Here is a 27,617-nt window from a genome sequence, read left to right as displayed (position 1 = left end):
ATATGAACCTACTTATACTTCATTCTCGGTCGTGGACGGCATTTCAATTCCATCCGGCGATCAACACCTTTTGGCTCTTCTCTTTCCCAGCTTCAAGAGCCTCAAGCAAATTGGCCTCGAAGATTCGGAGTCGGGGGAGGACGCGGAGCCGGTGGTAGAGGTAATTGCCGAACCAACCAGAGAGGTCACTGAGGAGGCCGAAGAGGTCGACAAGGCGATACGCCTGGCGGTCGAGGCTGTCGGACTTAACCAGCCTTCATCGTCCACTTCGGGTCGGGCAAAGTTTTCTTCTGGAGATATTTTTGCGAATTTGGGAGACCTACCCAGCAATTTTTTCGAAGGTATGGCTAGAGAAAACCTTACGCAAATGGCGCGAAAGAAAAATGCCGAGCAAATGGCTGCTCGAAAGAAGGCCGAGGCTGCCCATTCTGAGCCCACCTTGATTTAAACTTTCGTACCCATTATTGAAGAGACGGCTCAGGTTGCTGCGGCCGAAGCGGGGAAAAAGGTTGAACAACAGGTCATTGACGAACGGCGGATTCTGGAGGAGCGGGGCAAAAAGCGTAGTGCCGAGGGAGAGGCTGGGTCAGAGGTTAGCCCTGCTTCCAAACGGCCTCGTTTAGAAGAGTCTGACGTGGTTGCTCCTTTTATTATTTGGCCAAAGATCAAAGATACGCCGATCTCTTCTGACGCATCAGCCATTGAGGATCCAACCATGGCGTTGAGCCTGGCGGCTTGAATTTCCTTGCCGGCTGACAACGCAGCCTTTTGCGCCGTGCCGAATATTATAGCCGTAGCCCTATCTACGCAGTCGGCGCTCCCGATAAGTGACCATCTCAAATTCTCTTGAATTTGTTTTCATTAAGGTATCTAACGATCCCAACTTGTTTTACAGACGGTTGGCAGGATCACAGACCTAGGCCGCCGCCTGCATGATGCCCTTGGCAAGATTGATCGTTTGCAAATGGAGGTGGGCGGTCAAAAGAGTAGGGCCGAGTTTGAAGTGATGAGAGCCGCAATGAAGTGTGCACGAGTTGAAGCAGAGGAGGAGAGGGCTCGCTCAGCTGAACAGCTCCGCTTTGACGCTGAGAATCGGGCAAATACGAGCGAAGAATCGCTCAAGTTAGTCAAGGAGGCGCTTGCCAAGGTGGAGGTTCAGTTAGAGGAGCTCAAGGCGGCCAAGGAAAAAGCCAATTCTGAGGCTTTTGCGGTATTTGAGGCAGGAAAAAGCGCCGCCTTCATGGAATATGTAGATGAAGTCAATTCAAAAATCGGGGATTCAAACATGGGTGGCTCAAAGCCCTTGCTGTCGCTGGAGTTACATTGGCCTTGCCAATTCCCTACGAGCAAGTGGACGTTGAGCCACTTGAATCTGACCCCGAGGATTGATCTGGGAGACATTTCAATTTTATTAAGTATTTTTAATTCCGAAGTAAGTTTTTGTTCGGTAGACTTTTGTTGGTTCAGGGTAGTTTTCATGTATAAATTGGTTACTATTTGCACTCAATTTATTAATGAAACGGTTTGTGAAGTTATGTTAATGAAGAATGTTTTGCCTTTCACTACTTTGGATAAAATCATTGCTGTGTTTGAGCTTTCAGAGATTGAATATCTTATGACAATATTGATTTATCATTCATATGCCGAGTATTTTGGGCATTCAAGCCGAATAGGTTGGTGAAATTGCTCTGGCCCCAGGTGGTTCATGATCGTCCGGATACCGGATGAGACGACCTTAAGAATTTTGAAGAATCGATTCGTGAGCCGTCTGGGGCACTTGAGCCGAATAAATTGATGAATCTACCCTTGCCCCAGACGGTGCATGATCATTCGGGCACCGAATGAGACGACCTTAAGAATTTTGAAGAATCGATTCACGAGCCGTCTGGGGCACTTGAGCCGAATATATTGATGAATCTTAAGAATTTTGAATAATCGATTCATGAGCCGGCTGGGGCAGTTGAGCTGAATAGATTGATGAATCTGCCCTTGCCCTAGGCGGTGCATGATCATTCGAGCACCAGATGAAACGACCCTAAGAATTTTGAAGAATCGATTCATGAGCCGTCTGGGGCACTTAAGCTGAATATATTGATGAATCTTAAGAATTTTGAATAATCGATTCATGAGCCGGCTGGGGCAGTTAAGCCGAATAGATTGATGAATCTGCCCTTGCCCCAGGCGGTGCATGATTATTCGGGCACCAGATGAGACGACCCAAAGAATTTTGAAGAATCGATTCGTAAGCCGTCTAGGGCACTTGAGCCGAATAAATTGATGAATCTGCCCTTGCCCCAGGCAGTGCATGACCATTCGGGCGCCGAGTGAGACGACCTTAAGAATTTTGAAGAATCGATTCATGAGCCGTTTGGGGCACTTGAGCCGAATATATTGATGAATCTTAAGAATTTTGAATAATCGATTCATGGGCCGGCTGGGGCAGTTGAGCCGAATAGATTGATCAATCTGCCCTTGCCCCCGGCGGTGCATGATCATTCGGGCGCCGGATGAGACGACCCTAAGAATTTTGAAGAATTGATTCATGAGCTGTCTGGGGCAGTTGAGCCGAATAGATTGATGAATCTGCCCTTGCCCCAGGCGGTGCATGATCATTCGGGCGTCGGACGATTAAGGTTTTCTCAATTAATGAGATTGCCTCGAGGGCGCTGCCTTTGTAAATGATAAATGAATAAAGGTACAACCTTTATGAGCTTAGTAAACAGCTGACTCCAGCTCTTTGAGGAAGATTTATCATGTGAATGTCGAGCAGACTCTTCTTTAACAGCAGAGGGGAAGCGAGGATGCTAGCTGAGCTGGGCGGAGACATGAATCGAGGTGGTGAACCTTCGCACACAGGAAATAGGAGTTCTAGGGATCGAGAGAGGCGTCAATCTCCTCGACGTCGAAGCAGGTCACCCAGGCGGGACAAGCAGTCGTAGGGCAGATCTCCGCAACCCCGAGTCGAGAGGGGATCTGACGCGAATTCGTGCCCATTAAGCTTTGTGGTATTTATGGGGAATAGACCTATGACAGAGGCGGACTCGATTGTTCGAGACCCAAATGTAGCGGCCGAGTTTGCTCGACAAATTTTTCCTCCTAAGGTTTAGCAGTCAATGGTAGGTCGACAGGACTATGACGTATTTCGCGAAGGCATTCACGGGGTGGTGAAGGGGCTTTACACTGCCTATGAAATTGGCATGCGGCTGCGCGCTGCCCGTCGAGAATTGGAGAAGAAGGAGGAACGTATTCGAAGTTTGGAGGCTCACGCGAAGGCCCCTGAGCGTGAGTTAAGGAAGACCAGGGTGGCTCAAGCACAACCCGCCGGGCAGGGAAACCCAATTGTGGAGGAAAGGGTTACCAGTCGGCTCATCAGTACCGCGCTCACCGATCGTGAGACGGTGAGTATGTTTGCAATGGAGTCTGCGAAGGGGAGGGCCTATGAAAAAGGTTTTCATGAAGGCCGAAAAGTTAGAATCGAAAAGACCAAGGAGAAGCTTGCCGAAGAGGTTTGCCGATGTGAGAATCATGGATTTAGGTACGGTTAGATCAACGTATCTCAAGCCGCGGAAGCTCTTCGAGCGTCGGGCATTGATTCGGCATCGCCACTGTACCACAGTAAACATTTTCCGTTTTTCGCTTTTGAAGTCGAGAAAAGTGAGGATGAGGGTGACGCCGTATAAGAATACGCACTGTAAGGTTGAAACGCAATAAAAACTATGTAATTTATTGTTGGATTGAATAAAAACGTTCTATTATAAATATTTCGTTGTAGTTCGTATTCGGCATATACGTGTTTCGTTTTATTATATGGATGTTTAAATGAATGTACAAACATTGATCGTATAGTGATACGCCGGCTTATAGGCGGGGTCGGCCCAATCATGATGGTCGTTTATTCTTGAATGTGGCCACTGTAATTTGAAGAGGCCAAAAGCCAGTACGTGGAGTGGCTGTGGCAAATTCCAGTCGACGTGGGGTCTAAATGCATGGCCGGTGGGATTGATAACGCTGCCCCTGTCCCAGTCAGTGCATGTGTTCGAAAAAGCCGTTTGGGTACCTAGGCCACGGTGAATGTCAATCGACATTCATCTCTTGGGGTTTTGGCGTTAATGAAATTGCCTCGAGGTCATTGCCAGCATTTAAAAATAAATGGAATGGACTCTTCGTGCCAGTGACCTCATTAATATAACGCCACTTGTTGCGTGGGGTTATATAATATTGTGGATGTAAAACAGAGTTTCTTTAATCAGCCAAACTCGAACTTTGGCCTAGCTTGATACCGCAATGGATCGCAGCGGAGAATTCTCCGGTGTGGGAGGTAGGTCGTTAAAAAGAAACGGGAGGTGCGTCAGCCTCTACGTCGTCGAAGCAAATCGCCCAGAAAGGAGACACAACGACCGTTGCCCTTAACCTTCCTTGTCTTGGATCTTGGCCTTGACATTGTCGATGGTGTCAGAGGGAGGTCCAGAGATACGCTAATTCGGGCACGGTTGGATCAAGGCATTTTGAGCCGCGGAGGCTTTCCAAACCACGTGCATTGATTCGGAGCCTCCGCTGTGTCAACGTGATTAATTCCCCTTTTTGCCTTAGAAGTTAAAGATAGATATTGTAATGTTTGAACGCGAATTGCGTCTATGTAACAACTGTTTGATCAAATAAAAGTTTTATTTCAAACATTTGCGTCTTACTCTGGATTTTTTATATGCTTAGCTAAGCACCTTATTTCGAATGTTGGTATGTTTTGTTTCGTTTTGTTCGTGCCGAAGGGTGCTCCGAATTCGGAGGTATGATTTGCCCTAGGGTGTTATGCATCAGAGGTGCTGCGAATTCGGAGTCTTAATCGGCCCAAAGACATCTTGTGCCGATGGGGCTCTGTAACCGGCGTTTCGATGCGGAGACTTTAATCAGCCCTAAGTGTCATGCACCAAAAGGGGGCTTCAAATCCGGAGACTTAGTTTGGCCAATCGTGATATCCACGAAGGGCGCTCTGAATCCGGAGTCTTAGTTGGCCCTAAGGTGTCATGCACCAAAAGGGGGCTCCGAATCTGGAGACTTAGTTTGGCCAATCGTGATATCCACGAAGGGCGCTCCGAATCCGGAGTCTTAGTCGGCCCTAAGGTGTCATGCACCAAAGGGGGCTCCGAATCCGGAGACTTTAATCGGCCCTAAGGTGTCATGCACCAAAAAGGGGCTCCGAATCCGGAGACTTAGTTTGGCCAATCGTGATATCCACGAAGGGCGCTCCGAATTCGGAGTCTTAATCGGCCCTAAGGTGTCATGCACCAAAGGGGGCTCCGAAACCTGAGACTTTAGTCGGCCCTAAGGTGTCATGCACCAAAAGGGGGCTCCGAATCTGAAGACTTAGTTTGGCCAATCGTGATATCCACGAAGGGCACTCCGAATCCGGAGTCTTAATCGGCCCTAAGGTGTCATGCACCAAAGGGGGCTCCGAATCCGGAGACTTAGTTTGGCCAATTGTGATATCCATGAAGGGCGCTCCGAATCCTGAGTCTTAGTCGGCCCTAAGGTGTCGTGCACCAAAGGGGGCTCCGAATCCGACGACTTTAATCGGCCCTAAGGTGTCATGCACCAAAAGGGGGCTTTAAATCAGCGATATAACGAGCTACAATAGGAGTTGGGAAATGAATTTGAGCGACGAAGAAAAATGGTTTGCATTGCAGAAGTAAAATGTATACAAGTTTCAAAGCCCACAGGTCGGGTCAGTGATAAGGTTTTCATAAAATCTCTGCTTGTGCCGATTATGAGGAGCCACAGATTTCTTCAATGCTGTGGGCTGTCGGAAAGCGTACAAGCTGATGATAAGTGCTTGGAACGGCCTTCAGAATATGTAACTAGGTTCGCCCCATGATGACGTTATACGGCGAAGGGAACTTTACGACCAGGAATTCTACTTCGACCGTTCTGGAGCTCGCTCGAACAGGTAGTGTGATCTTTCCTAACGGGTACTCAGGGTTCGTGTTAAAGCCGAACAATAGGTGAGGAGCCGAAGACAGATCTGACTTGTTGAAGCCGAGTTTGATGAAAGTCTTGTGATACATAACCTCTGAAATACTCCCTAGGTCTATGAGAATGTGTTCAATGGTGAACCAATTTACGCATAATCTGATGACCAACGGATCGACGTGGAAGGCTATTGCACCGCTAAGATCAGAGTCATTGAAAGTGATTTTCGGAGCTTCTCTGGGCCATTCGGTCAGAATATGTTGCTTTTGGCGGATTGGATGCGATTGGATTGCGTGCACGGTTGGGGGCGTTGGCAGGCTGTAGATTATATGGATCACGCCAAGTGGGGGTGAGTTCTGCCTCAAGACTAGTGCCTTGATTGGCTTGCCGTTTCTCACGTACTACTGCAGTCGGCCGTCTTGCACCAGTTCTTCCAAGTGATCTTTTAATGCGTAAAAATTCTCAGTCTCGTGGCCGTGATCTTTGTGATACTCGCACCGCCTGTCCCTTCTTTGCGTGTCGAGAGGTCCCACCATCTTCAACGGCCATTTGAAGAGTGGAAGGTGTTGGACCTTGGTTATTATCGCAGCGATTGGTTCGGACAATTCTGTGTACTTCTTGTCGGCACACCTCAAGCGCCTGCTATTGACTTACAGTTGTTCGTTCGTCTGGTGGGAGCATTGATCGCTTGATCGGCAAGAGTCCCGCCTTTTGTCTCTTTTAGCACATCGCCGTGGCTCAGGGCTCGGAGGTGGCATGGAACTTATTGGTTGAGCAATTTCAGGGAGTGCTGTTCTGTTGGACGTTTGTCCGGCTTTAATTCTCAAGGCATCATCTTCGACTTTGCAATACTCTTCAACTTTCTTCATCAATGCCCAGACTGTTTTGGGGGGTCTTTTGGTCAGGGAACTGCGAAGAGCACTGTCAGGGTGTAGTCCCATTTTGAAGGCGGTGATGGCCATGGAGTCATTGCAAGCGTCATCAACGAGATTGAAGCACACCCAATAGCGCGCCGAGTACGCTCTGAGCGTTTCTCCTGACTGGATCTGCATAGCCCAGAGAGAGTTGACCTGTTTTTATTGTACCTCGTTGGTGATGAACCTGGCCCTGAAGGATTTCCGTAATTGATGGAAGCTTTTGATTGAAGCCGGCTCTAGCTTGTAATACCACATAACAGCTAATGGCCCCAAGCAGCTGGGAAATATTCGGCACATGCGGGCCTCGTTGTCTGCATGCAATGTCATGGCCTGCTTGTAGTGACGGATATGATTAGTGGGGTTTGATTTTCCGTCGTAGAGAGTGAATGACGGAGCTTTGAACTTCTTGAGCAGGGCCACCCTTGCAATCCGTCGGACAAAGGGATCATGCTGGTCGTCTTCGTTTGAACTGCTTCTTCTGCGCTTGTTCCTTGTACGAAGACTCTTTTCGGAGGAGCTGGAAATTTCAGATCATCTCCTCTTGTTGAGCTCCATGGACAGTGAGTTAGAGTCGCTATCGGTATCCCTAGGTTGGGCTCGAGGTCGTTGTCCACCTGCCTTCGGAGGATGTTCGGGATCTTGGCACACGACTTCTCTGGATTTTGCCACTTCCAGGGCCAAGTCTTGACGGAGACGTTCATTTTCAGCGATCATGTTCTCCAGCCTTTGTTCATTCTTCTTTGTTTGTTCCATGATCGCTTGTATTGTCTCTTGCGCTGAAGTCGTTGGTGAATCGAAGTTCAAGGCGCGTCTTGCAGCGATGGTTTCCTTTCCGAGCATATTTGCTGGAGTGAGGTCATCTCTCTGTGTGGTCTCGTCAGTGGCTATCGGAGGATCTTCAGTCACACCCGCCATGGATGTATTTGAGTATTCCCACAGACGGTGCCAATTGTGGAGAAGTGGTTTTGGAAATACTCTTCAGATCCTGGGAGACGCTAGTGATCCTCAGCTAGTCACCTGAAAAGACACAAACACTTCGGTCGGGGGTGCCGGAATTAGCATTCCGATGGACGAGTCAGTTCTTGTACTCAAAATAGCTTGTCTTCTAAGTTAAGCAAAAAGTGATTGTTGCCACCCTACTAAATCTGTTATTCCTGTATTTATACCTGTTTCTTTTGGGCCTCAGGGCCAGGCCCTACTTTTTAATCATTGTCCTTTCTCTTATTCGGCCCATATATTATATTCGGCTCCCTATTCTCGCAGGATACAGCAGATTAATATCAGCCTTCTATAGTGCGCGCCTTCTGACTTTGCCATTATTCGGCTCCCACACCAATAACACAAGATGAATATAAATACTTTTATTCCAATTCATCATCTAAGGAGTAACACAATTCTCTCTTCTCAAGTATCCTCAACAATTAATCATTTCAAGACTATTTCAACATTTTGAACAATAATTTTCAAAATGAACAACAATTCTCATATTCCCCGAAATTCATCATTTATATAAATATAAATAAGAAATTTTCCAAACATCCATTTATTTTGACACACAAAATAAATATAACAATATCATTCATGGATTTTCAATCTCTTTAAAAAAAATCCCAAAATTCTACGTTTTCTCACCAAAACTATACGACTCAAATCTTTTGAAAGAAAACTTTCAAAATCATCTTTTCTTCAATTAATGAAGATCAAAATCCATAAGATCATTTTAAAAGAACAAGAGACAAACCCACTTTCAAAATCGCTCAACTTCTTGAATCAACAATCAATTTTCAAAGCTATCGAATGATAATTTCGAAAATCATCTAGATCTTGCAAAAATATATATATAACTCTAAGAAAATCCCTACCTCAAGTTTTGAAGAAGAAATGAGATGAAACCCCCAAAATCAACGATGTCGAAACTCGATCTTCACAGCACACAACAAAGCCCTCAAGAAGTTAACCAACTTTAATGAAGAACTTATGGTAGAACTCTAATGGATCTTGAGAAATCAAGGTTTCGATCCAATTTGGCATAGGGAAATGTAGAGAGAAGGGATAGGAAAGGGTTTTTAGAGAGAGATATATACAAAAGTGATCTGAAATATCAGACTCACGAACTGATATAACATGGTACGCTCGAGCGTGGAAAGCCCCGCTCGAGCGTGGAAAGCCCCACTCGAGCGTCAAATACACTTTCCCAATACTTTTGCAGACCGGTCAAACTTCTGAAACCAAACATTCTCCGCTCGAGCACATAAACGGCCGCTCGAGCGGACAAGCAACTTCTAATGCATTTTGCATTTTCGTTTTGGGGGCGCTGCCCCTCAACCCTGCCAGGGTGTTGCCCTAGGACCCACCAAGGGGTGCTGCCCCCTGGACCCCCACGAGCTGACCGGGCAGCTCAATCCCCGACATACTCAGCGAAGTGGCAAAACTAGGATCGCTACAAATTCCCTTTGGGCTCAAGTTGAAGATTTCACTGATAAGTTCAAGCATTGAAAATTTCTCTACCTGCTAATTCAAACTAGATCCTCTTTATCGATGTAGATATGCTATGTGTGGCTGTCATTGTAGCTCGTGAAGGGATATGAAGCTAAAGTCGTGAGCTAGACAAGGATATTGGGTCGAACCTCAAGAAGAGGTTGCCTACGTATCTCAACATGAGAATCAGATCTCACGTAGTTCACGATTAAGGTGCACTTGGTTGTTAATACTCTCCTTTTGCGCTCTAACTTTTGTCAGAGTCACCATTTTGAGTTTTCGGCCTTGTAAGCTTTTATTTTATTTTATTTTTTCATTTTTCACTTTTTCATGCTTGAAGTTTTGGTTGGGTTTCCCTTTCAGGTTTTCGGCCCAACGAACCTCTCATTGAGCAGTGCATGTACATGGTAAATTTCATAAATATATTAAACATCATCCTTCATTCAGAGATACATATCCAACAAACTTAAACATTTTACACCATTTCCAAACACAAAGCAAGGTTCCCAAATAACAAAGGCAACACTAAACAAAAAGGGTTTGACAAGCTTGGCTCCTATTCAGACCTAGTAACACCCCATCACGGAGGCATTTCACGTACGGCTTCACAAAGAGTGGACTCCCGAGACATCTATAAGCTTGACGTTCTACTTGTTCACCTACATATATATAAGGGAGAGGGGTGAGTTAAAGTCCAGTGAGTAATATCAAAATAAAGAGGTTAGATGAATGAAGTCCCATACATTACAAATCATGCCTTGCATTTTCAAATATCGAATAACGAAATCAAATCGAACATTTATCATATCGAAATCTATTAACCAAATTTCATATATGGTACATCCAATAATGTAACAAAAGGGCCCGAAGTCCTGATCAAAGCGACCATAAGGTCTGGCAAAGGGATTATGAGGATCTATACAAAAGGACCATAAAGGTCTAACAAAGGAACCACTAGGGTCATTCATCAGAGATCTTTGTAATCGAATAATCAAAGGGCCATGTTATTGTTTCCCCCAGGCGAGGGCCTCACTAAGGATGCCACGAGTACTTTTACAAAATGGACATTCATTCATTTATATAAAATAGCATTTCAAAATAACATTCAAGTAATGAATCAAAATACTTTTCAAACATATCTTTATAGAAATACTACTCACAATAGGCTTGTGCAGATGTTAAGCTTCAGGTGACCACCTACACAAAACACAAAACAAAGGTACACATTGAAATGCATTGTCCAAATCAAATGTTCTATCTTAATTCAATTTCTTTAAATGTGTTTCTAGCTTATTCTCTCATTAATGATACTAAAACAATGCTCAAGAATTCCTAAATGTGCATGAAGATGAAAGTATGCACTTAAAAGTATTTTTCAAAAGTTGTTGAAACAGGGCAGTTTGTCAAGTGCACTATTGGTCGCTTGAGCGGACCACGTGTCTGCAAAAGTTCTAGATGCCCAAAATCTTGGCTTGATGATCGCTGGAGCCAATATTCAATGAAGGTGAGTTCACTCGAGTGGTCATTAGGTCACTTGAGCTATGTGCAATATGTCTGCAAAAATACTGGATGCATGCAAAGTGCGCTCAAGTGACGACTTCATTGCTCGAGTGAAATGGTCGAATTTTGGAATTTCTAGAACAAAGTTCAAGTTCAAAAACGTAAGTTCAAGTTGTATAGCTTGCATGGTTGGACCCAAAAACATGAAAACACTTAGATAACCTTGACCATAAAACCAATTTAGAGCTATGAGTTCAAAAACATCATAAACCTTGCAAAATTGAAGTCAAAACTTCCATGCATGTAAAGTTCTAAGCTTTTTCTTCAAAATTCATAAACTCAAGTCTTTAAGCTTTTCAAAACCATAGGTAAAGATGCAATATTTAACCTCAAAACTAACAAAGATGAAAGAATTCATGCTCAAGAGAAGGAAATATGATGAAATTATGTATGCATATCCATATTTAACCAATTCTCAGCAAATTCAAGTTGATTTTAACTTCTTCTTAACAGTTCCACGAAAATTACTCTTGCAAATTCTTAATTTTTACCATGATTACACTTCCTAATTGGATTAAATTAAAAAATTAGAGGTTAAGTACATACCTAGAGCTTGAATTTAGAGTTCTACTTCACAAATTCTTCAATTCCTCTACTCTTTTACACAAATTCTTCTCTTCTCTCTCTAGGGTTTGAACTCACTCCCTTCCCCCCTCTCTGTCTGTCTCTCTCTCTCTCTCTCTCTCTCTATTATTTCAGCTCAAAAATGATGAAATGAAGTCAATGCTAAGCTTGTAACACACACACACACACACATATATATATATATATATATATGGTAGATTAGATTAAGCTAATTAAGTGTGCTTATGACTAATTAAACAAGCTTAAGTCTAATTAACCTTACTCAATTCTAATTGATTTAATCTTAATCAAATTTTAATCAAACTTCCAATGTAGTTCTAAATATTTTCATTAGCCAATTGAACTAACCAATTTTGTTTTCTGAATTCACTAAGTCTTTCAATTTTTGATTCTAAGTTGGCATTCAAACAAATATTCCAAAAACAAACAGATATAAGCACAATTAATCACATGAATATGCAAATTCTCATACTAATATGTTATGCTATGAAAATTTTCATACAAGTATGTTATGCAATAATGATATGTAAGTCACGGTTGTCACACTTGAGCCTCATCCTCAAGCCAAGGCAGACATTCGCTGGAAAGAACATGACTGAAGACATTAGCAGAAGCCAGGAGTTATCTCATCCTCCAGATAGTTGCATACCAAGAGAGGTGCCTAGATCGAAATAGAAATGAAGCTGGATACGCGATTCTATCAGCAGAGCGAGTCTGGTCGTGTCCAAACTGTCGTCTGAATTAGAAAGGGAAATAGAAGACACAATGTATCAGGCCGATCAATTTCACACCCAGCTAACGGAACATACTGTATGTCATTGGAGGCAAGTTCAGCCTGGGGCAATACCAAGCTGCACATACACCCTCCAAAGGTATACGATAGTCCGTTCCCTGAGTGGTATCAACTACTAAGGTTTGTCCAATATAGAGGCTTTGGTGATCTGCAGGAACATATAAGAAGGTTCCTCCGACAATGTGGACTGTCCGACACAAACCTGCTACACATGTACAACGATCCAAATAATATTACTTACGAAAAATTATATTATAATCCATAATTAAACATCTTAAACCAAATTAGTTGTTTTAAATATAAAATAGTTAACTAAATCATTGGAAAAGAATATAGATAATAAGTTTGACCATATGAACTCCCTTGTCAATTGGTAAAAGTTAAAATGTAATCACCTCTTAAGTTGTCAAAGTAAATATATACCACTCTAAATACAACATTACAAGGCATAAATAAATATATATGTATTATAATTTCATAATTATATAATATTCTAGAAATGGAAATATGAATTATTAGGATGGAGTGTTTGAATATAAATATAATGTGAAAGAATTTAAAAGAAGCATGTGTGATTAAAATTATGAGACTTAAAACAATTTGATCAATTTTAAGGAAAGAAATTGTATTAAATTTTAATGAATAAAATTAAACTGAAGGACAACTTCAAACATGAAATTGACATAATTGGGCATCTTAGAAACTTTAATTGAAGAGCTTAATACCTTAATTTAATATTTAGAACATTTTAGAGATTTCATTGGAAAATCAATCAGATTAACGAGTTAACAAAAATTAGGCGAGATTAATTTAACTTAATTGAAATTAATTAAGTAATGTAGAATTAAATATTAACTTAGTTAATTAAACTGAATCAAGACTAATGAGTTAATCATAGGAATTAAATTAAAAGAGATTTGTTTTGAATCAAGACTAATGCGTTAATTAATAAGTTTGGTCTAATGTGTAAAGCTCGTGGGAACTTAATTAAATTTAATAAAAATTAAAATAAACCAACACTTGATTGGGATTCAATAGATTAATGGGTAAAGTACCAAAATCCTAAGATTAGAATTAATGCACCATTTAGTCCTGTATTTTTTCTGTTGAACCAGGAAGTCTTGAATTATATAAAATGTCAATTATGTCCTCTACCACTCATGTGTTTCTGTTTTAAGAAGAGGGCAACGTGGGTTTTCGATATTGTTACAATTACATTTATAGACACGGAGCGCACTATAGGCTTTTATAGCTTTCCCTCTATTTGGAATGAATCTTTCAAATTTTGTTAGGAAAACATTGAGCAGCGACATTTCCACATTGAAACATTACCAACCTGCTTAACTGCTACCGTATATTTTGATTTGCAAATCCCAATTTTTAGGTGATCGGATTCGACGTTTGATATTTGAAGGGAACCCTAATCGGATTGAAATTTGCACAGCACACATCAACAAGGGCAAATGGTTTTCCGTCCTCTTCGGTGGTTCGTTTAACATTGGGGACCGTCAGTTCAAAGTGTTCGATTCAGCGATTCAATAATTTCCCAGACGGTGACAATGAAACAGAAAGGTGAGTAATATTTTTAATTGTTAATGTTGATGTAGAGGGGAGATTGTATGTGTGTTTTTTTTTTTTTGAATTTGTTAGGTTAATGATATACTGATGTATTCGTGATTTCCCCCAATGTAATACGCGGAGTTTGATTAGGGCAAACTAACCGTGGGTATATTGCAGTGCGTACTGTGAATGTTTTTGATATTGTGCCATTGTTGAATGGTTTTATATGCGTTGATCGTGGTGAGGGTATTTATTGAGCTGCAACGGGTTTGAGAGTGATGTTTTTTGTAATGTGTGCGTATGAAATGGTTGTTGGTGTATTTTTTGGGTGGTTCGGTGACCATATTTGTGATGTGACAATAATGTTTTTTGGGATTGGTTGATGGTATGGCAAACCCATTTGTTAGGAATTTGAATGACGAAAACGTAACGTTGGGGTGTAGGTAATGTTGTTGATGTGTTGTATGTAGTGGGGTGTAAGTAATGTTGTCATTAGTGGCAATGGATGTTTGAACATTAATGATCAAGCATCGACCGTCTGAATTGTGATATAACATACAGTCATTAAAAATTTAAAAATGGATTGGGATTTGTGAATAATGTACGGTGGTTTAGGAGTTATTGTTGTTGCATGCGTCAAACTTCAACAATGATGACTGAACTACTGTGGTTGCAGGTTGGATAGATTATGATACCACTAGTTTTGGGTTCAATGACTATGTGCTATCGGTTACGTTGTTACATTCGCGTATTGTTGTTGTATGTATGCTTGGTTTCCACAATTTCATGTGGGGGGAGTATGATGCACACAGTTTTGTTTTTTTGTAGGTAACGTTCGTCAACAAACACCCCAGAAAGTAGTCGTTGCTCGCAGAATAGGTTCCAATAGAAAAGAATGGGCGTCGACACAATTAGCAATTAAGAAGCAAGCAAAGCTGCCTTTCAAGTGTAAAAAAACAGCATTAGCCATAAAGAGAGTGGTTCACTACGACGCATCGAAGTTGATGTACCGGTCAAATATTGCTGGAGTGATTAAGACTGTGCAGGAGGTGAGCCTGAACGATAAGCACATCCAGCAACTGAAAAGAACCCCATTTTGGCTAATGATTGAAGGTATTCAAATGTACGACTTGCAGCCAAACACGTTCAAGAAGTGTGACGAATCAGTGTGCCGACTGATTATGATGTATGAATCGGAGGATGAAAAATTTTATATAGGTGGGCATGGTTTGGCTTTAGAAACAATGATATCTGCCTAATTTTCGGTATTCAGTGTGGGAAGGAGAAATTAGACGTTTCGTATGCCCCTAAGCCCCCTTTTGATTTTGTGCAACGGAGGTACCCCACCGTAGGTCAAATATCATCTAAGCTAATTAAAGATTTGTTGGTTGAAGTGATGCAGGGCAGCACAAAACAAGATGAGGAGGACGTCGCGAAGCTAATGAGTTTGTACATTTGTGCGAAACTGTTGTTTGCAACCACTAGAGAGTTAATTGGTTGGACTTTTGTCTGTGTAATTGACAAATTGGAGACATTACAACATTACGATTGGACAACGATGATCCGGAACACACTAATTAATTCAGTAAATGAGTTCCATCAGAAACCCGGAAAGGTGACCGGGTGTGTCGCTGCGTTGCTGGTACGTAACACCGAACCCATCTCAACATGTACTTCCCCCCTACATGAAGCTAACGTATATGGACAACATTGTCCACTTGTAACATGAAATTTGTATTTCTGCCTTGTTGTTTTGTGTCAGTTTTTGATTTGCGAGCACACGACGCTGCTGGATCTAGAACGGCCCACTGCATTTCTCCGGTTTTGTAAGTGGAACATTGGTGTGAGTTTAATTTTTTCTGGGGTGGATAATTTCGATGCGCCGTGACATTATGGTTTAAAATTTTGTTGATGTATGTCCCATTTTCATGTAATATTATACAACATTGGCCATTCCTGGTGACACCACGTTCCATATGTGAAACGGACAGTAACGTAAGGAAATCGGATGGGGGAATGGTAAAACGCAGTTTGCTGGGTAGTGCACATGATGAAAAAATTGGTAATCACCGTATGTATTTGTAAAGAGAAATTAATACTACGAACATGTGCATTGTGCACCCATCTTATTTGAAGGAAACTTTCACCGAATGCAATGTGGTTCCTAGTGTTATTGAATATAAAAATGTGTCCGACCTTGTTAAGATTATACATTATGTGTGCATCGTGTGTTTATCACACTGGTTCGCCATTGACGGTTGTAGCTGTATTGCAAGTTGTGACCTTTGGCTTTTGGTTTTGGCAAAGATAGTGCATTGGGATTGTAATTTCATGTGGTCATACTTTGTTATAATAAACTCATTACGATCTGTATTACTTGTTTGGTGTGTTATATTTGATGTTGTTACGCTGTGTACAATGTGCCTGTAGGTGAATTGCGGCAAACTTGGGATTACTTTACTTGAGCGGTTCAATTTGAATATATCCAGTGATGACGATGTGGTGGGACATAAAGTAAAAGGCGAATTGAAGGTCCAGATAGACCCAAAAAATGATGCAGTTGGTACGGTTGTCAGGGAAAGGAATGACATCGAGCCGAGCTTTGATTATTGGAGGCCGGACTCCCCAACCGGTGGGCATGTTGACAGTGAACCCAAAACTGATCAAGCCGTGGAGGTTAAGGACGTTGCAGCTGTGACAAGACGTGGATGCGCTACTATGCATGTAGCAAGTGAGGGGTACCCAAACCTGTTCCCAGATCTTCTTGATTTGGCAAGCACACCTGCTGGTGATGATGTTAGCGGTGCGGATTCAGAATTAGCAATTGCGACTCAGAAAATTAAAGATTTGGAGAATGCAAACCTAATGAAGACAGAACGTGTAAACGAGTTGGAAGGGCGAATTGCCACCATGAATCGGCTGATCGGTGCACAAGCAACGAATATGTTTATTGGGTTTGATAGCGTACTTATGGCAAAGGACGATGAGATAGCGTAGTTGAACGCTTTGGTATTGCATTTGCAGGAGAGGATTTCAACGTTACAAGATGAAGTGGATGAACACGAAACACACGCGGTAACACAGTCAACAACAAATACGGAATCATGTAGGAAGATATCATTAGAACACCAAACAAATAAGGGGGGCAGTCATAGTCAGCCACTTAGCAGTGACAGTGAGCAACGTACTGCGATGCCTAAAACCAAATGTTACCCCGTGCTTCCAGTTGGTTCGGTGTGCATTGACATTGCAGAATTCATGGATGTTGAAAACCCTGCAAATACCACCCGGTTGGGAGTCCCAAACCTGCCTATCTCACTGGGGTGTCCATCTCCACCCGTTGTTCAAACTGGCCGAAAGTCTCTTGGGGAAATCCATGTCGATGAGAACGTTAGTTTGACCAGCGTTGTGGTTACAGAGGAAGGTGTGATCAGTTTCCCCCTAAAGGTGTCGTCATTGGTCCGGCGTGCTAAAAACAAATCGAGGCGGGAGTTAAGGTTGGATGATTATGAGTATTTAGATTTTATTGGATGGGTCAGGCAATCTATGAAACTAAGAGCACCGATTCCACATTATGTCGTGAACATTGATGAGACAGACATTGAGAATAAAACATGGAACGGGTTTGGTATGAACAACAAACATGTAGTGTGGACAATGTTGTCGGTAAATGAAAAGAAGCAACCTGAAGATGTGTACCGTCTTCATGGATACGGGTAATTCCCATGTTAGATTGTAACGGATGTGATGTTATGTTAGATTTTGACATCAACTGTACTGATTAGTTGTTTATTTATTTGTAGAGCTGTTGTTTGGGATGGTGGTGATACCGGTGTTTTTGTGTATTTCACTGACATCTAGGATTTGGTGAGGCAATTAAGTATAAGCGGGAATGTATGTGCCATGTGAAGGTTATAGGTGGTTGGTGATGGGGCGTGGGTGGGAAAGGTTTGCTTACCTACTAGTACGTATCAAACGTTTACTGGAGTGATTAATGAAATTGTTTATCATCATGATGTATATTGTAGGTTATTGATGCATATGCCGCCATCCTCACTGATTTACAGCAAAGGTCTTCTGCGCAAGGCAATTATGGGGACACCTGTTACTTTTACAGCAGCATTTGTGTGGTACGTTTGTTCAAAACCTCATACGAAATGTATATGGCAATTGTATTATAATTCTAATGTTACTAACTGAATGAACAGGACATGATGAGAAACCCGAGTGCAACCTCGAAGGAGAAGTACATTTCTGCAAACATCAAGGCTGCGCAGTCACACCGTTACATCCATTACCCCATCTACCATGACAATCATTGGACTATCATGGTGAATGATGCAAAGTGGGGGACTTGGAAACACTACAACTCTATAAGACAACGGCGTGGGATTCGCGATAATCATCTTACAGAGGCTTTGAAAGTGGTAAGTGTAGTAATTTTTGTTTTTTTTGTTTTTTTGTTGTTGTTGTGTCGAATGTGAGAAATTGAGTGATAGACTTAACTGTGAAGTGAATGGAATAAAAGGGTGTACCTTAAATTAGCATGTGCCAATTAGCATGTTCTAATATGCATAAGTGGCATATGTATTATTGTAATGGGGTGATGAGTTTGGCTTGTATATTGCAATGATGTAACTTTTGAATGTATTTACATACAGAAACAGTGGGTGGTCAAACACCAAAACCATGATATGGATAGCAAAATAACAACGAACAATAAGGCAGCACACTGTATCGACGGCACATTGGAGTCGGTGATGGATTGCCCCTAACAAGAGCCTGGCACGTAAGTTGGAACGAATCAGGAGGACTTCTCCTCCATGAATTACAATTAAGGTTTTGTTTCTTTGAACTAGCTGATTGTGTTTATTGGAATTGCAGGGCCAAATGTGCAATGATGGTATGTTTCATCATGCGACAATACGTACACATTGGTGAAATTGGTGCAATTGACAATACCATGGACAGCCTCACCCCTAATGTTTACCAGGCAGCAATGGTGAAAACTTTTGTGAATGATCCAAACAGAGGGCTGTGTGCTAGGGCATTGTGATACACATACAACGTCCCCTGCTCTGTGATAAGGAAAAAATTATTTACAACCAATTTTTGTTAAATTATATTCTATGTTTTGACGAATGTGGATATGTTGGCATATGTCGTTTTTGATAGTTTTTGTTTTTTGGTGTGCTTCGATGCACAGTAGGTGATGTAGATTTTTATTAATGTGTTCGACTTTTGTAACTTGGATTGGTTTGTTACGTTATGTCGATCGTTACAGAACATTGTTTTTACTGTGTGAATGTTGAAGCAGTTAGGATATGAATTTTGTTTGCACACAAGGAGACATGTGGATGATCCATATCTGTTCGTAATTTTTGAATATGCAAGAACAAAGTTGTTGCCTTTATAAAACACACATATTCTGGACTAACTACGTCAAATATGAGGATGATAATGAAATATTGAACATGTTAATGTCATTGGATCTGCCCACAGGATAACATACATATTGCATACATTACCAAACATGAACAAAAATAATTACAACACATGTACTAAATAATTAATGCAGACGTTTGAATGTTTGTGTTGTTACCTTTGCTGCATATGGTATTTTCATCATTCCAACAATGCAATGCAAAGACAAGCAACATATGGCACACCTTGCATAAAACTCAACAATACAAACATATAATACACCTTACAAACTAGATGAACCACACACTGAATTAAATGTTATGAAAAAAAGAACAACAACATAGTGGTCACCCCTTACAGCCATGATGCATAACGAGCGCTAGACCCATCACCTGGCACTTGGTGTCAATACATAACATTTTGCCAAAAAAAGTGCAGGAACATCTAATAATACGCGTATGTGACGTATTTTTTGTTTTTTTAACAATAGCAACATGGATGAACATAGGAAATTGTTGTACTAAACATACGTGTGAATTTAAATGTAATACCGGCTAAATAAGTCATTAACATTTACGTATTACGTAAAACAAACAAAAATGAGAAAGTGTTGCCATAATAAAGAAATATGCAATATAATTTGACGTGCGCTAATGCAACGTCAACACATTCAACAAACTCTAAAATTCGAAAAAAACCGTGCAACTTTACCGGGCAACCCCCAACCAGAAACGAAAATGTAGAATATACTTAAAATTGGCAATGGTTTAGAATGCATTATGGCTAAATCGGTTCCTTGCATGTCTTCCTGTTATGATTACCCATCTTCCCACATTGACTACACCGAATGCGTTGCACCACTTCACCCTTTGACGGAATCCTCCTCCGTTTCGGTCTTTCCGGTGGACGCCTGACAGCAGGCGGTGCAATTAGGTAATCATTAGGCGTGACCATGGGTTTGTCAACCGTCAGAATGGGATAGATGGACCCAGAATACAATGCTTTGAACTCAGTAACATGATAAAAAGCCTCAATGGAATCATAAATGTTCCTCTCACTATTACGGAATGCAACCATGGCGTGTGCACATGGGAACCCATTCAGCTGCCACTAATAGCACGAACATGTCCGCCGATTGACATCAACGAATACCGACGAGTGCGAGTGAACCTCATACACATCCTCATCCGATTGACTTACAATCCACGCTCTACTACTTTTGTATTCATCCTCCAATTTCGTCTCCATCTTAGGGCAAATATGGGCAGCCCACTTGCTACATTTCACCCTATGCTTCGAAATTTGCCCCATGATTTGACCCCTAATAGCATCAACCAATTGCGTAATAGGAAGATGACGTGCTTCTCGAATCTAATTGTTGAATGACTCGGCCTCGTTTGATGACATCTCTCCGTACCGGCGACCCCCGCACACTTACACAATCAATGAAAGGCCCAAAAAATTAAAAACAAATACAGTTGGTTTTTAAAAAATATACGATTACGGTTACGTACCTAAAATACGCGTTAGCCCAATGTTCGGGGTCCAAATCTTTCAAGAAATCCCCCACGATCACCGGACTACACAATTTAAGAAGCTCAATTTTCTAATTGAACGATGTGATCGTGGGTGCGTACGCACATTCGCGTAACTTGCGCATAAGTCCATTTTTTTGCTCGGCGTTAACATATTTCATTCGGTCTTTCAGGTTGATCTGAAGATGCACGAGACAAAATGCATGATGAGCCAACGGGAATACATGCGGAATGGCATGTAGCAGGCGAATGTGATGATCCGAAACAAATGTCAAGGGCCGATCACCATCAACAACCTCCGCCAGTTGACGAAGAAACCAGTCCCAATTTGCTGTGTTTTCGGAATCAACAATTGCAAATGTGACGGGAAACAAACCCGTGTTTTGTCAATGAAACAAAGTGCAATAACACTCAACCCCATATAAATGTGTCACGATTAAAACAACAAAAACACAGATTAATAAATAAAAAATAAACAAACAACCATCCCATGTGGTAGAACATTACACGCACACACCAACAAAACACCCACTAGACAACATCGGTAGACCCAAAAAAAATTGGCCTGCCATATAAGATTGAGATTGGAAACAACCTAGATATAATAAGAACAACCCATAGCACCACAACACACACAACACACACATTACCTTGGTTCCCATCCTTTGCTAGCGGCAAGCAAATTACCCTTAAATCTATCCTTCAAAAACGTACCATCCAGAAATAACAACGGTCGACAATGCTTGAACCCATTTATGCACGCACAGAATGATATAAAATCCCTCACAAACCTCCCGGTTCACTGTTCAAACTTGAGATTTATGCAACTATTTGGATTATTGGCCGTAACTGCATCACTATACCACCTAAGTTGGTCGAATGACATAGCTTGATCACCATATACTTCACCTCTCGCTTTCTCGACACCAAGCCAAGCAACCCGATAACTAATATCCAACCCGTAATCATTTTTCAACCCAAATACGACATCAGTGGGACGCGTCATAGGCTGAGCACGCACCTGATATGCAACAACGTTGGCTACCAAATCGTAACCGGTATGTGGGTTCCTAGATGTCCGTACAGCCGCACCACATATGTGCAAATTATTAAACCTCTTCAAACAAAAAATATCGTTCGATGCTAACACCCTAGCATGTACCAACCACATACACCCCGCCGACATTGCAAACTTACAAACAGTTGTAACACGAACCGAATCATTTTTTGTATATTTAAATTGAAACCCACACTCGACAGCGTACTTGGAAAGCACCGTCCAAAATTCGTTTGCTCCACCCATAAAAAATTGGCCCACGTTTGTAACAGCACTTGCCCACCCAGTCGACAAATACGTCTTCAATCTATGCTGGCAGTACGATGGTAATAAATCAGAACGGCCATCCACAACAAACATCTGCTCCCCGCCGGCACTGTGGTTGTCTTCATCCACCATATTGCGTTTTTGAACACTAACATCGACATGCTCGAGTGCAAAAGACTTAGCAAGCGACATCATATTCTGAACATCCTCATCACAAACAACCTTGAACTTATTATATCCGGGAATGGTAAAGAATAATAATACCATCTCGGGGGACAACCCATCAAACTTTAGGCATATCCCATTGATCAATTCTGCATATGTCAACGTTTGACAAAGCCGAACAACAGCATTGGTTTGCCCGTAAGAACACAACAACAAACTAGCAAACTCCATCCCTACAAACCAAAATACATTACCACAGATTCAGGATTACACATTAGGAAACAAAATCAAAAATTAAAATAACAGATCACATCGCATGATCAAAATATACAATTACACACACCACACTCCGACACATTTGCATTACGAATAAACAGAAATTAAAATATTGCCTTCGCCGACAACCCACAACAGTAATACAGACTTCAACGAACCAGAACGGCAACACAGACTACTGAATACTATCAAACAATAAACCTGCAACATAAAAATCGACATCAACAATCTGACAAATTACACCGAAGACCACGAAATCAAATATATACAAAACGACAATGTACAAATACATTACCACAAATTCAGGAATCAACATCCGAAGACAAGATCAACGCAATCCCCAACAAAGGTTAAAAGAGTAAACTACAACAATACCCAAACGAACATAGAGATTCCATCCCAACTAAATAGGACCTAACGGTTAATAAAAAATAACACAGGATCAAATGGGTTAACATTCCTTGATTTGGGACTTATCAGTAATTTTTCCTAGATTAATCAACATGAGAATTATACATAATTAATTAAGATTAATAAGTGACTAAAAAAAATTATAAAGTCAACTTTATGAGTAGAGTTATTATTTTAAATCAAAAGTTAAAAGCTGAGATGATATAACAAACCATAACGCTTTGTTTGGTTAAAAATCTTTGGAAGGGATTTGGAAAGAAAAAAAGAAAAGATAAGTGAAATATAAATAAAATATATCTATACACTTAATTTCACACATTTTTTCATTTTTTCTTTCCAAATCCCTTCATAAATTCCCTAACCAAACACAACATAAGTGACAAGTTTAATTGAATCATTTTAATATGTAGAACGTTATGAGAGTTTAATTAAAAATCTGATTCAGATTAATAAAGTTGAGAATAATTAAATTAATCCTTAATTGAGATTAATTATATTAATTAAGTTTTATGGTAATCATAATTAATTAGGATTAGGCAAGATCTTTATAAATTTAGAATAATTAAATCAAGACTTAATTAAGTTTAATGGAATTAATTAAATCAACTGTTAACTATAATTAATTAAGATTAAGTAATGTTTAATTAAATTAATATATAATTAACAACTAACTTAATCCCACTCAAACTAATCAGAAAACATGCGTATAATTGGCAGGGGTTGACTACGTTCTAGAGAATTTGAGCAGAGGTCTGTGTGTATTCATTTACCCTTTTTGTTGGAAAAACCTGAGGGAAAGAAAGAGAGAACCGAGAAAGGGCACCGAGAGAGAGAGAGAGATAGAGAGAGAGAGAACTCACGGTGCTGAAGAAGAACAAAGAAGAGAAGAGGAAGACTTCAAGTTTTGTGCTGAAAATTGAAGGAAGAACTCAAGAGATTCAACAAATTAAAGTTCTAGGTAAGAAATCCAAGCATAATTCTTGCAAGAAATTTATCTGACAGTTGAATTCAAGAAGTAATTGGGTTCAATTCCATGAAAATAGAAAGAAATTAGGAAAAGAATAAGGAAATTTCAATTAATTTAGGTACAAAGAAATTTGTTGAGAAATTAATTATTTGAGTTTGATTTCTATCATTTAATTAGCCCTTTATGAATTTGAACTCAATCTCTACATACTCATGATTTTTACAAGTTTTGAGACTTTAATTTCATGATCAAAAGAAAAAGAAAGAATTTGGAAAATATTAAGTTCATGGAATTTTAAGTTTAAATTTTGGAATTAATAAGATTTTGATGGAAAAGAATTGGGAATATGTCATGTTCTTATGTTTATTATTGGAATCCCAAGTTTTGGATGAGGTCTTGCATGAACCCTAGCTGTAGAATCAAGTTTGAGAAGTTGAATTTTCAGGAATTTCGAATCTGTAAAGTCGCAGACTGCTCGAGTGGAGATGTTTGACATCCAGTATTTCCATTTTACAGACCTGAATTCTGAGAAACTAACTTGACCACTCGAGTGGTGAAGATGACCGCTCAAGCGGACACCCTATACCAGCAGATTTTGAAAATTTCCTTCTGTTCATATTTTCTTTCTTTTCTTTTTCCTAGCATCTTTAGGCATAAACTAAATCTAATTAAGAGTTAAATAAGCTAGAAATCAACATAAGTGAATTGATTAGGAAAATAAAGTAAAATTTTAAATAAATTAATTAGAAAGGATGAGCGTAGACACCACATTTTGACCGGTCCTAAGACTTTGGCGTTTTCTTTTGATTACCTGATGATGAAAATAAGAATACGTTTCTCGCATAATCCTCAGTAAGAAATATGAAATTTATGTTTCATTCTCAACCATAAGCCTGTTTCGGCCAAATGTTTAAATCTCATTCTAAACTCTCTTTCGAAACTTTCTTTTCGCACTTTGTTCTGAATATTTTCGTAGTGTTCTGAGGTTCATTTTTAAACTTCAAAATAAGACCTTTTCTAAAGAAATTGAGCAAAAAACAGTGTGGAAATAAGAGGAAATGATGATAATTCTATCGAAAAAATCCTGTTTTGTGCAAACTAGTCAGGCCACAGCCAATTAATTGGCCCGGCATTCACAAAATTGGCCGGCCGGCTAATTTTCCCAGGAGCAGAGCTGTCTCAATAGAATTCTTGTTGAATACGTATGGGTCATGCCATTGCAGCTATTATTGATACATTCAATGCATGAGATACACACCCACCCCTTCCATTATCTTCATTGGCCTCCATTGTCAAAAGGGATTTTGTCTTCTTCCAAAAGGTTGTATCCATTTCAACCACCCTTATCACTCCATCATATGCGTCTCTCACTTTGTCTCCCACCTCCTTGACTTTACCTTCCCTCATTGTCTATATGGATGACCAGAATGTATCAGAAAAGAAGAGAAGAGAGGAATGTATTGAGAGAAGAGATATAGAGAGAGAAAGAGAGTTGTTTTAAGCTTTGAGCCAAAACACTTCCATTTTCCCTACACTGGTATATCAAGTTTTCATATATCAAAACCATCACATAAATTCTGTTATAGCCAAATTTAAGAGTTTTGATTCAAAAGAGAGTGAGTGTTATCAGAAGAGAGAGAAAAAAAAAAACTGAGAGTTGTATAACTTCCCTCGCGCACACTATTAAACAACCCAAAAACACCATTCAAACAAAATTTCAAATTTTCAAACTGAGAATTGAGAGCACACTTTCTAAACTTGAGGGTGATCAAAAGGAAGTTTAGAAATCAAATCTTTTCTTTGGAATGTAAATTTTGCACACTTTCATTTTCTTGTATTTTCTCTCTTATATTGTTTTTCTTGCTTCAATTTCATGTTATAAATTTGTTGTAAGCTAATTAGAAGTGGTTAGTTGAGCCACTTACATATTTTTCGTTTGTTTTTCTAGTGTTTGAAGTAAAACAGAGTTTTTGGCCTGGCCTAATTGGCCAGCCGACCAGCTTACTTTTTGGTCGACCAGCTCATCTTTTGGCTGGCCATCTACTTTCTCCTTGACAGAATCTAGCAATCCCTCGGATGTCGAGCAGAACAGTCTCCGATGGTCTCCGAGGCCCCCTGAAGCTTCTGTTTTTATTGTTTTTATTTAAATTAGAGAGAATTGTGAGGATTTAATTTTGTTGTATATTTTTATTCCTCTCCCCCCGTATTCTGATTTTTAATATTTAAAGTGATGTAATAATTTCCCATCCCCGCTTCTTCCTATCTTGTTCTTTTAGTCGTTTTCCGTATCCGTACATATGTTGTATATTTTGGTCTTGTCATTATATCTGCATTCATGTTTCATGCCTTAAGATCTGGCTAAATTTGCATTTGTGGATTTAATCAATTATTATGTGATTTTGTATGTTACCTCATGTCTTGAGATGATTCACATGTCATATAATAGAAGCCGAATCTTTAGTTGCATTTCATGAGTGAATTGCATTATGATATTGTATATGGGATCATGCATGTTTTTACTAACTATGTTTTGTAATCGTTTACAGGATGTCGGTAAATATGTAAGTTTTTGTGCTAGAGAATCTCACTTGTGTGTTTTTCTACTATGTTTAGCATCCTACTATGCAGCTATATGTTTATTTGATGTATCTCTATGCATATTGGTGGGTGAAGGTTGTGTTGTTTAATTTAGAATAAAATTGAGTTTCATGTGTATAAAACTCAATTTTTTATGTTTTGAATGCTATTCAAAACATTTTCAAAATAATGAAATCAAATTGTTCCAAATTAAACGACACAGTTTATATTTGTTTTGCTTCACATGGTAAATTTTAAGATATACTAAATAAATCAGAATATGAACACATATAGTAAAAAAATTTATATTTTGGCTTATTAGAGTTCGATCTTTTGATCAGTTGAGCAGGGGTGCTTAATTAATGACTTTTTCCCTTCATACCTAAGGTTCCGAGTCAAGTGTCCTTGGTTATGACGAACAATGGTCTTGGCACAAATCACGGGTTTCCTAATTTTTTTCAAACATTAGGTGGCGATTCTGAGATCCGATGACGCAATCCATTTATGGCAAATGTTTTTGCAATAAAACGGATTTGCTATAAAAGTTGTTAAATTTGGACTTTTATCTACGTTTCACATTGTACTCGTGAAACTAGATCGTAGTAATCGACGGTCCGAACTATTATCACACTTGGGTACTCCCGAGCATTGTTATAGTTTCTGGCGACTCTGTTAGGGATATTAAGAAACTTTAATTCGAACTCTATGATATGACTTTTATTTTCAATTATATGTTTATTGCATTTCATGCATTGGTGCACTTAAGTCTCATGCTTGTCACCTGTTATCTTGGATGGCTTTTCGGCTTCGGGCGGATAGACAATCATGGGCTCTAATATGGTGGGAGCACAAGCCTAGGAATCGGGATCACCACATACCGCTCGGTCCGCCGGATTAGGTGGGTATATCAATGTCTCGCTGAGGTACCTTTTTTGACCAAGACTGACCTATTGCCTATAGCAAGCTCTAGTAACTTCTAACATTAGGGCAGGATGCTACCTCATTATAGGATGTATGATGCCACTTGTGTGAATAGTGAAACGTTAGATCATGTCAAATCTAGGATATGATAACCCTACCG

General features: G+C 40.2%; 1 long non-coding RNA gene across 1 annotated transcript; it reads left to right on the top strand.

The window, feature by feature from the left end:
• Positions 1 to 23,676: 23,676 nt before the first annotated feature.
• Positions 23,677 to 26,310, top strand: LOC114294775 (uncharacterized). The gene is made up of 2 exons (XR_003640611.2): positions 23,677 to 23,950; positions 25,908 to 26,310. It is a non-coding gene; the product is annotated as an uncharacterized LOC114294775 (long non-coding RNA).
• Positions 26,311 to 27,617: the final 1,307 nt, after the last annotated feature.

This window comes from Camellia sinensis, chromosome 9 (genome assembly GCF_055761805.1).
Source record: "Camellia sinensis isolate YWXY chromosome 9, ASM5576180v1, whole genome shotgun sequence".
Classification (NCBI taxonomy): Eukaryota; Viridiplantae; Streptophyta; class Magnoliopsida; order Ericales; family Theaceae; genus Camellia; species Camellia sinensis.
The sequence above is the reverse complement of the archived record's forward strand: the minus strand, read 5'-3'. Positions and strand labels throughout refer to the sequence as shown.